Here is a 12327-nt window from a genome sequence, read left to right as displayed (position 1 = left end):
AAATCTCTCTTGAAATGATGAACCAACTCAAACAGCAACATTGGAAAAATGTCCTTGTTTAAGAATAATTAATGATCTGGTACTTTATTCACTGTTTATTATGTATAGTCAAATAGAAAAGGAAAATGTGAAAAGCTCAAACGTTAAAGCTACAGTGAAATTTATACAGAAAATTTATATGTGTTCAGTTTTTGTTTTGAGAAAGTGTTACTTTTGATTTCACATGTTATTTCTGTTGTGCAGAACAAAGAAAAACACATTGTAATTTATTTTTAATTTCTAATATTTATTTTCCTGCAGAAGCTGAAATAGTTGTTTTTTTTTAAAGCTTTATGCTCTATTAGATCTAATGAGGTATCTTTTACTTAATATATCCAAATGACTGAGTTAGTTTTACCTTTCAAACTTTAAGGTGATAAATAATAAAAAAATCTTTATCACTAATAACCCAACAACCACAAAACACCACAACACATAGTTATACTCAAATACTCTAACTGGTTTTAGTATAAACAGTATGGTTGAAAATATTTTAGCATCCAAGGAAAAGGTTAACATTGTTGTTACCTTAGTGGTTGATGATAGCAATTGACGAGTGAAATGGTGAGCCCAGTGAGTGCTTTTCTCCATGCAATTTCAGTAATATGAAACTGTATGTTCTAAGAAATATGGGAAAGTGTAGAAAATTGTTGAAAAAGTGCTTTGACTCAAGCAGACATTGTAATGAAGTATAATCTCCTCAAGGAAACAGTTATTATGTTAAGAATGAAGAAGAAATCACACAATTTAAATGTTTTGCTTTGGCAGCTTCACTCCCATTTTTCAACACTGCCATTTCTTGAGATGATGCATTCCTGTTGCAGGTAGCAGGCAAGGAGTCAATGCAGGTAAGAATCAGAATCTGTGTTAAAAACATAAGGCTTTTTCAGAAAGCAGTTTTATATGACTAGGTCTAAGTTCCTTACCTTGACTGAAAGGACTGTTAATGGACACAGACCAGATGAGAAATCACAGTTGATTGAAAACAATTCTGTGATGTAAACCACACTGTGCCACAGATATTGGCTCAGAAGTCCCCCTTTGAAACAAGCAAAAAGAGGAGATGATCGCAGCCCAACCTACCAGTTAAATTTCTTTATAACCCTATGGATGCTTGTGAAGCAGGCTAAGTGGTCTTTGCTAAACTTAGCCTGTGTTGGTTTTCTCAAATCTTATGTTTTCCAACCATATTTTAGCTTTGCCTTGAATGGATTCCAAGATTTATTTACATTATAGTAGTCAATATACGAACATGAGATAATTTCTGTTTTTTTTTTTTTTTTAAAGCTCACTAGATGGCTTATAAAACTAAAATAATAGTTGTTTTTTTTTTTCCCACTTCAGTAGTCACTGATTTTTCTTAGAATATTCTGAAAGTTCCATATAGGATTGGCATCAATTCTTTTGGTTACCTTCAGTGATGGTAAAATTAGATTCCTGAGAGTAGAATTTGATGTACAGTTAAGTCTTATAGATAACATGGATGCTGAAGCTTTGTGATGTTTTTCTGATGTTAGGGGAGGGAAACAAAAATGCTTTTTATTTTGCAGCTTAGAAACCATCTCAAATTATTAAATGATAAAAGTATTGTTTTGAAATAAACCTATGGCCTTCATGTTTGTCTGTTTGAAAACAAGAGGCTGCCCTTTTCTTAGAACTCTTTGGTGATTTCAAGTATCTGTCATAGTAAAATATCCATTGTCACCTAGGTGCTACACAGATCACATGGAAGATAGGCTGATTCTCTGCTCATTAAAGTATCATTCACAAATAACAGATGATAGCAAACTCTTCAAAAATATGAAGCTTGCCACAGCTGCTGATTGAGAACAAAGAACTTCAGTCAGTGAAGTATTTTTCAAGTAGTATTAATTTTTATTAAGTGGTTAGATATCTTCAGTTCAACTCCTAATTCCATTATTTATTAGCTATGAGACATCTGGAAAATTTAAATGTTACTGCGCTTATTTTGTTCATCTATAAAATGGGAATAATAATTTTTCCTGTCTCTGAGGTTGAAAAAAAAATGAGTTAATCTCTGTGTTGACGTATTCAATATCAGCATAGGAAAACATTTAATAAGCATCAGGAACACTTCTTGATTTTGTGATGATACTTTGCAAATGCTACAATTTGAAGCATTGTTCTTCTATGTTGGCTTTTAATTTCAATAAAAAATTAGTCTAATTTTTTATTAGCTTAATTTAGGTGAAAAATTACTTATATTTTTTAGCTCAACTAATTGTAGCCTCATTAAATTCTTAATAAAGTATATTTGAATCTGAGTAGCCATTTCTAGAAATCTTTTTGCTTTATATAACAAAGACTGGTCTTTGGTGAAACTCTGTGCTATTATTTTATGCTTTGGTTTTTGCCCAATTTTGAATATCTCACATAACCCTCAGTCACTTTTTCAAATCAATATAAAGAATCACAATTTTTAAAGCATAGTTCAGACATAGTTTTTCATATCAAGAAATAAGTACAACATGTATGTATCTTAAGTGGGATGTTTTGTAGGGAATTGTTCTGTTGACAAAAGTTTTATTATTTATGTTCTAATTTTAATTAGAAGAATTTAAAATATGCAAGAAATGATTTTACTTGAAGGATGAATTATACAGCCATTAGAGGTAACACATACTTTAAAGTTGTCACCTGGATTTCATAATGCTATTGACAAATTAAGAAATGGCAGACAAATATCTCAACTTGTGAGCTAATCAAAAATGTTTTGTTATCATTTAGACTTATTAGCTTGATACAATCAATTTTCTGGTGTATCTTGGCTTTTAAAATGTAGACACAATCTAAATAGTTCCTGAAAGAATATAAATTAATCACATGGCATAAAAATTTATTTTCTGGATTCAGAAAGTATAAGGAGTCTTTCTTTTTTGTTTTTTCTTTTTTTTTTTTTTTGATAAACAGGACTGGTTCAAAGTGTGAGAAGAGATGATTAAAATTTAAAATAAAATGATTTAGCAATGGAGAAGTTTAGAAAATTATTAGCAAAAGTCATTTTCCTGATAGTTTCTTGAGTTGGTGATATCTGCAAATTATTATAAACATATAATACATGAATGTATTATAGCTTGGGTTTCCTGGAAAGTTGAGCCTTTAGTAGATGACTTAAAGTTGTTACTTTATGGTAGAGAATTTCTAGGTCACATTTGGCCACCCCCAAATGTGACTGATTGCTGGATCCCACAGCAGTGGCCTCCAAAACACCATAGGACAAAGGGAGTAATTTGTCCACTGGTTTTCTTCTCTCTTTGGTCAAAGGTTCATCCCAAGAGTGTAACACCTGGAATTCCTGTTTCTCAGGAAAGAAAATGAAATGTTTGTGAAAATGCTGTAATATAAAGCAGAGTCAGCATATGCATATATAAAATGACAGGGTCAAGAGAAAATAGCATCAGCCATGTTTTTGCAGACTAGACATAGCTCCTTGTTAACTTTTTTTTTAAATGTATTTTCTATCAGTTTTTCTATGCCCAATCTGAAATGATTTTTTTATAAACATGATAACTTCTAGTCAGAATGGTGTTTGACATTGTATAATAGAAACTGAAAGAGAAAGGAGATTTACAATGACTTTGAGCATATGAATATGAGGGTTAGACAGGTAACTCATCTGTGCCACCAAAGACCCAGGCTTCCTTTGCCCTCTCTTCCACCCTTTACTGCTGTCCCAGGTTCTTTCCTTAAGTACCCTGGGGTTAGAAAAGACAGAATAATAAATAGTCCACAGAGTTGTGTTCATAATTTTTTATAAAACTGAGTTACACAATATAACAAAGTATCACATGAATATATTAAACATATAATTTAGACATTAGCATAAAATAAGCACATTTCATGATACTGGAAATGCATCTTACTCAGAAGTAAAGTTCAATTATCAGTGTACAAATGGAAATTTCCTAGAGTCCAAATTACTCTTAAATTGATTTTGCATTCAACATGTGTGATTTTCCACCTCAACAGAATAAGGAGAAAAAATATTTTTTAAAAAATGTCAACAAACTAGAAATAGCAACATTTAATCTGATCAAAGACATCAGACTTTTTTATTTTAATAAAGCCTCCAGTTAACATCATATGTAGTGGTAAAATATTCAACATCTTTCTTATGTTTGAGAATAAGTCAAATGTGTCCACTCATCATTTTTCTAAAAGATCTTCTACTCTTTAAATAGTTTTTTAGACATTGATGGACCTTTATATTATTCGTTTATTTGTATGTGGTGCTGAGGATCAGACTCCGTGCCTCACACATGGTAGGCAAGGATCTACCAAAGAGCCACAACCCCAGCGCCACTCTCATCATTTTTATTGAACACCATACATGGAACCTTAGTCATACAATAAGGCAAAAAAGAACTAAGAGTTAGAAGAAAATAAAGACCTAATAGTGTTATTAATTTAAGCTGATATGATTATGTAACTATAAAATCATAATGATTTACAAACAAATTTTTGAAATTAATAGGTGAATTTTGTAATTTACCTTGTAAGCAAGGTCAATGTTTAAAAATAATGGTATTTTTTATAGTTTAGGAAAAATGTACATTAATATTTCTAAATGCCATTTATAGTGACACCAAAAAAAAAATCAAACACCTTTGAATAAATACAATGAAAGATGTGAAAGACGTATACATCAAAAGACCCCAAAATTGTGCTGTGAGAAAAAAAAAGACAATAGAAAAATATACTATGTTCTAGAATTAGAAGACTCAATATTATAATTATCTTGTTTGAGCTCTAAATTCTGTGCAAATTGAGTGCAAATTGAGTACCATGTTCAGTCCCAGTCCAAATCAAATTGCTAAATCAGGTATAATATTAGCAAGAAATAAGGAATGAATTAAGATGTTGTCCTTGACAGTTTGGAAAGTTTTAAAATAATTCATACCTTCTTTTGATTTTTTTTAAATGGCTGTTTTGAAAAAGACTGGATTTCTTTCCTTTTCCATTTCTCTTTTATTTCTTGTCTTTTTTATTTCTTCTTTATTTTTTTTAACTTTTAGTAAGCAACATTTGGGCCTGAATTCATAAAAATTGTCTCTGGCAGCATTCCCATGGTGGTATGGGAGTATATTTATGACTCTTTGATACCATTTGTAAATTTATAGCAAATTTTCCATTAAGAAATTTGTCCTATCTGAATATCTGTTTGGAAGTCATTTATTAGGAATCTTGAGTTTTCACATAGATACAATATTAAAACTGATAGTTTGTCTCCAAGTCCAGCCTTCAAAATCCTATTTAATTCATAGTATAATTTTTTGATTTTATTTTTCAATAAAATTATGAGAAAGAAATTTTCTTTAATATTTCTAATTAAAGAAAACAGTAAAAGACCAAAATGTAATTAGGTTTTTTTATTTTAAAAAGCTACCTAGAGGAAATTAGATCCAGTGAAATGAAAATGAGATAATGTTACAAATTAATAAATTTTCTTAGTGTTTTCTCAACACCATTTGAGTATTTTTTATAGAACTCTGAACCTTACAACAACCCTGTAAGGTCGATATTCCTAATTTGCAGGAAGCACACTGTAGCTCGGCAATTTTAAGAAACTTCTGTAGGGTCAAAATCTGAACATGAATCTTCACCTGAGTACCAATTACCTTGCAGTCCCATTCTTTGTATTGTACCATTCTATGAGAAGACCCAAAAGTTTCAGTTTATCTTCAAAGATTTTATTCTTAGTGTTATTCTGAGACTTTCTAAACAGGAAGGATCTTCTGAACTAACTTGTTTTCAAATCTCTGACTTCACAATTGAGAGGACTAAGGTAAAGAGAATTTGAGGGAACTCTACTTATGACAAGGCTGATTGCAAAATCTGTTCCTTTAGATTCTGATGTTGGCCTTCCTATTTCTGTTGCTATTGATAAAATTAAAGTATCAGTTTTGTCTTACTTACATGACTGCAGCAGTCTTCTCACCAATCTCTTAGTCTACAGTTAGTAATCCTATATATTGTTGTTTGAGAAAACTTTTAAAATATAAATAGTTGTCACAAGAGAATTGTAAAGATTGAAAAGACAATTAATCCAAAGTTCTTTACTTAGAGCTGAGCACTTAATACCCAATAAATACTTTCCAATAGCATTTTTTTATATAGAGATCATAAATGACTTTCCATTGTACATTAACCCATGAAGTTTTGGGTTTCCAATTTTGTGAACATAATAAGCATTTAAATATTATTTCAAAGATACCATCATACATGGCATATTTATAGGCCAATGTAGGTTATTATAGCTGTTCAAAACCTATCCAATATCTTAAGGAAGGACTCTTTTCTTTAGGTTAATTTCTCAAAATCAGACTGTGGAAAAAGTTTTCGTGTCATTCCCTAAACAAATGGGACCTGGAGAAATTGGTGGTATAGTTGAGGAATCAAGAAGAGGGTGGGGAAAGTTTATGAAGCCACAGCCTCAGTTGGATCTCACAGAAACTCTGGAGCATCCATTACATCTCCAAGTTCATTTCAACTTGAAGGAAGGGAGCTGGGCTGGCTTTTATGTTCTTGGTCATTCTGAGCCACCTGGAAAATATATAAACTCTCAGGCATTTCTCGCTCTTGGCATGTGCAGATAAAGAATATATACCAACCCACATCGTCAGAAAAAGGTTTCAAATGCAAACTCAATGAAGCAAAATGCATAGAACCCAGGGAATGGGCACACAGACTGGGAGGAGGGATCCCAGGAGATGTGGACAGAGCACTCACAGTGTCAGGCCCTCTCTTAGTAGGGCAGTTGCTTGTTTCCCACTGTTAGTCTTCACTCTGTGTTCCAACCTCACTACACAACTCATTCATTTCCACTGTTGACTGACTGTGCCAGGTACTATTCTAGGTGTTTGGAGAAAAACAGAATATTTTCTTCCTCAGAGAGCTAATATTCTCCTGAAAGTGAGAATACAATAAGCAAACATGAGATCTTATGATATCAAGTTCAGCTATGTGTGATGAATCAAAATAAAGTTAGGTAAGAGAAGAGAGGGAATAAAAGCCTTTATGTTGTTATTTTCATCTTGTTTTTCTTTGCTTTTGTATTTGTTTTAGATTGTGTAGTCTGGAAATTCTCTGATGGAGAAGTAATATTACCAGTGAAGTAAAGAAAAAACTAGGTATAAAGGGGTTTCATAGTGAGACATTAGCCAGTGCACAAGCCCTGAGTGACACTGGGCCTTGTTATTTTTTGAGGAACCACATGGAGGTCAAGATGACTGAAGTCTGGTGGATGACAGCAAGTGAGAGCCAGAAACCACATAGTGGAGGTCTTAAAAATTAAGGTCATGGCTCAAACTTTAGATTTTATTCCCACTGTGAGGAGAAGTCTCCAAAACCCTTTGAGTAGATGAGCAACAGGTTTTGATTTAGGTTTCTAAGTGATCATGCTAAGAAATCTGATATTTATTGCTTTTCCCAAACAACCCCCCAAACATTGTCTTAAAAAAGCCACCACTGATTTGCTCACAGTTCTTTGTGTTGACTATTTGAGAAAGGCTCAGATGGAGCATCTTAGCTCTGCATCAGGGTTGCTGGTGACTTACTTGTAGCTAGGTGCTCTTCTCGGGACTGGCTTGCTAGGAGAGGGCTTCGTGGCAGACCTGGCAAAGGCTGAGAACTATGGGGGCTGGCTCTCCTCCACTGGAGGATTTACTTGGGTCACTTCATGAAGGTTTAATCATAGGGTAAACAGAGCAGATTTGAACAGGAAGATCTGGATGTCAGTTATGGATATGTTAAGTTGCAGATACTGATTAGTTGTCTAGAAGTATAATTTAGGCATTTGCCTCAGGAATATGTATTTCAAGGAAGAAATTATGTTTGGAGAAATGCACTGAGCTGATATTTCAAGCCAGTGAATTGGGTAAGATCTCATAGGGAATAAGGGTAGATAAAAAGTAGTTTCATGGCCATGTGGGTTCTCCAGTTGGTGAAAGAAATAGATTCAGCAAAGCCTAGTAAGATGTGACCATTAAACCATTTAGCACCTTATCAAAAATAATGTAACTGTAACAAACTAAGCAGAGATGATGAGTGTATGAAAGAAACCTTGCCCATTTGTTACTTAAAATGAAGAAAATAAAATGACTTGATTAAATTGCATGCGATTTCAATAAAATTTCTTCACTTTTATTCTAATTATTCTAACTTCTACTGATTGAATGCCTCTTCCCAGCCAAGTTCTTAAAGAAGATTGAAGGAAAAGATTGATTTAAATAGATAAATTTCAAGTAATGAAATAGAAAATGCCATTAAAATTCTACCAATCAAGAAAAGACCAGGACCATATGTATTCTCAACCCAGTTCTAGAAAACTTAACAATTACTTAACAGAAAATTAACATCAATATTTCTTAAATTATTCTATGAGATAGAAAAGGATGGAATCCTTCAAAACTCATTTTGAGGCTAATGTCATCCTGATACCAAAAACCAGACTAACACACATCAAGGACAGTAAATGTCAGACCAATATCCCTGATGAAAATGGATGCAGAAATTTTCAATAAAATTCTGTCAAATCACATTCAAAATCATATTAAAAAGACAGTGCACCACAATCAAGTGGGATTTATCTGAGGGTTGCAAGATTATTTAAACATACAGTGATCAAGTAATGTAATTCATCTTATTAAAAGACTTAAAAACATGAATCATGATAAGCTCAACAGATGTAGAAAAAATGCATTTGACAAAATACAGCACACCTTCCTGTTAAGAACATTAGAAAAACTAGAGCTAATAGGAATATAACCTCAATATTGTAAAAGCTATCTGTGCCAAACCCAGGGGCAGCATTATTCTAAATAGAGAAAAATTGAGAGCATTTCCTCTAAAAACTGGAACAAGACAAGGATGTCATCTTTTACAACTTTTATTCAACATCATTCTTTGAAACTCTAATAAGAACAATCAAACAAAAGAAAGAAATTAAAGGGATACACATAAGTAAAAAAAAACTCAAACTATCACTTTTTGCTTATGACATGATTCTGTATATACAAGATACAAAAATTCCACCAAAAAACTTCTAGAACTAATGAATGAATTCAATAAATTAACAGGATATAAAATTGAAACCCATAAATCAAACATTTTCCTATAAATCAGTAATGAATCGACTGTCAGAGAAACTAGAAAAACTCTTCTATTCACAATAGACTTAAAAAAAAAAGAAAAAAGAAAACCTGGGAATCAATTTAAAAAAATAGGTGAAAGACCTCTACAACAAAAACTACATAAAACTAAAGAAAGAAATTATAGAAAACCTCAGAAGATGGGAAGATCTCCAAGATCTCCAATACTTCTTGCTATTGGATAGGCATAATTAATATTGTCAAAATGGCCATATACCAAAAGGATTAAACATATTTAATGAAATTCCTATTAAAATCCCAATGACATTCTTCATAGAGAGAGAAAAAGCAATCATGAAATGACCAATATGATTCTGCAACATGTGCACTCAGAAATATGAGAAATTATATACCATCTATGCAAAACATATCAAAAGTGCATAAATGCATTCTACTGTCATGTATAACTAATATTAAAAATTAATTATTTTTTTAAAAAAGAGAGGTCTTCACCTTCATGCCAACTACAACATTATTCATAATGTTGTAACATAGCAACCACATAAATGACAAAATGGATAAAGAAAAAAAAGAAACGTGGTAAATTTTTATATTATTCAGCCATAAACAATAATAAAATTAGGTCATTTGTCAGAACCTGGATAAACCTGGAGTGCATTATGCTAAGTGAAATAATCCAGACATGAAAACAGAAACACAAATACCACAGGAGATTATTTACATATGGAATCTAAAATGTTTAATTTATAAAAGTAGACAATGAATATGTAGCTGCCACTGCCTGAAGAATGGAGGGAAATGGGTAGATTTTGGTCTTAATACCCTAAACATCAGTTACAAGATGAGTGAGTATTGAGGATCTAGAACGAATGTATGAATGTAGGGCTCAGAGGTAAAGAATTCGTCTAGTATGTGTGAGAGTGTTAGAGTCTGTAAACAAGTCTGGATGCGCCTGGCATTTTGCCAGAGGGAGTGGTTTTTGAAGTAACGCCAGCAAGCCATTAAGTGTGGAGATTCCTTATTGGTTGACTGATGTATCTAATTTATGTTAATTAAAATGAGTTGTGTGAAATGTATAAATACCTTTGTTGTCCTACAATGGCTCCTACTCCTGCTGTATCAATGTACACAAGTCGTTCATCACCCCCCTTTAGTTTGCCCAGCCAGCCGGACTGCTGCATGAGAGCTTGGATTTGATCATGGAGCACTACTAGCCAAAAAACAAAATATCTAAAATACAGCAAGGTGAACAAGGTTTAAAAAACTATAATATTACATACAACATGATTAGAGCATATTTTATGTCCTCAACAGACATTAGAGTAATTGCCACTTGGCCACATTAATTTAATTCTACTAGTTTGGTGGGAGCATCTTAAATATTCTTCAACTTCATTTCTTTTGTTAATATATCATTAAAATGTGAGGTTAACTAAAACATTGTCATTATGATCTTTAACCAAAAAAAGAAAATTGTTATCATTTTGTTAACAGTTTTTATCAGAATGCTCTTTGGATTTCAATTAATGTCTTACTGACATTATTTATGCATTTTTGCATTTTCTTCTATTTTCTTTAAATATGACAAGTTATCATTATTGAATTTCTAAGTTTAATCTACTCTTGATTCCTAGAACTAAACAAACTTAATCCTAGTTGATTTTTTAAGTTAGTATCTTCAATTTATTAGTGTTTTATATTTAATTTTTTGTTTATGTTTATGAGAAAGATTGATGGCATTTTTATTATGAATTTAATTCTGGCTTCATCAAATCAGCATAAAATTTGAAAAATAATTTTGTATTTTATAGTAGCTGAAGTAATATTTATTCCTCTAATGGTATTTGTTAATATAAAAATAATTCACTAATGGAACAATATAAAACAGATTTTTTTGGAAACTTTTCTTTATTCTGATGATGTAAATAATTTATTGATTAAATACATAACTATTCTGATATCATTTTCCATATGTTGTGTAGTTTTGCTGTTTTTTTTCCTATTTCACCTCAATTTCTGAATTATTTTTGTATAATTATCCTCAAATTTTTTGTTATTTTTCATGAATGATATAATAGAATCTATTATTTATAGTTCCTAATGTTTCTGAGTCTAAACTTCTATTTCTTTTTTAATTCATTCTGTTATGTGATCGTATTCTATTTGTTATCAGAGTCCTGATTTTCATTTTTCCTATGCTTTAATTCTTCTCTTTGTTCTTGTCAAATTTTGATTTTGAATTCTTTAGAGTTATATATAAATCAATTATTTTATTTATTTCTCTTTCAATAGGCACTATAGATTTCAATGTTTCCAACAAAAATCTACATATTTTCTCTACACACTATTTTGACAATATTACACCAATACAGATATGTTGCAGAACAATAATATTTTAAGCAAACTCTTTTCAAATTTTCACTGTGAATTTATTATTCACCCATGTTAATTAAAAATATTTTACCTAATTTCCATTTGTGTAGATTTTTCTCTTACCATTTTTAATGTCTTTCCCTTAAATTTCACTGAGGCCATGGTTCAGTTTGAATAACTTAATTTTTTTTTAGTTGATTGAGACTTGATTGATTACATGAGATACGCTTGTTAGTGATAAAAAGTTATTTTAAATAATTTATATATTATTGCCGGGTACAGTGTGTGATACATGTAAACTCTTTTATGTGTTAATTATTTTTGTTGATATTTGCCCCTATTAACCAAAGTTCCAAACTTTAGTAATTAATCATCATGAAATAAGTTTTAATATCATTCCACTTAACAACAATGAGGCCCTTAGTGATTTCACAGTGATAAGCAATCCAACTCCACAATCCCATTTCAAGGTGGGGGGACTTCCGTTCAAGGTAACAAGAATGAGAGGAAAATGAAAATGAAATGTGAGAAAGTAAATTTAAAATTATTCATAACTGAGCTAGCCTCAGTTTTTAGATAATGACCATTTAAGACAGAAAGTAGGATTTTGTACAGACTTGTGAAGTATATCTTGGAGAAAGAGAATTCTTTTTTCTGTCTATTTCATCCCATCTGTTACAACTCATTGTACCAATATTTCTCAATAGAATTAATTAATTCTTACTAGCTACTTTTCTAAGTTGTAGTACTGACACTTTCTGATACCAGTCAGAACAATTTATCT

The sequence above is a fragment of the Ictidomys tridecemlineatus genome, chromosome Y, assembly GCF_052094955.1.
Source record: "Ictidomys tridecemlineatus isolate mIctTri1 chromosome Y, mIctTri1.hap1, whole genome shotgun sequence".
Classification (NCBI taxonomy): domain Eukaryota; kingdom Metazoa; phylum Chordata; class Mammalia; order Rodentia; family Sciuridae; genus Ictidomys; species Ictidomys tridecemlineatus.
Note: the sequence above shows the minus strand (reverse complement) of the source record.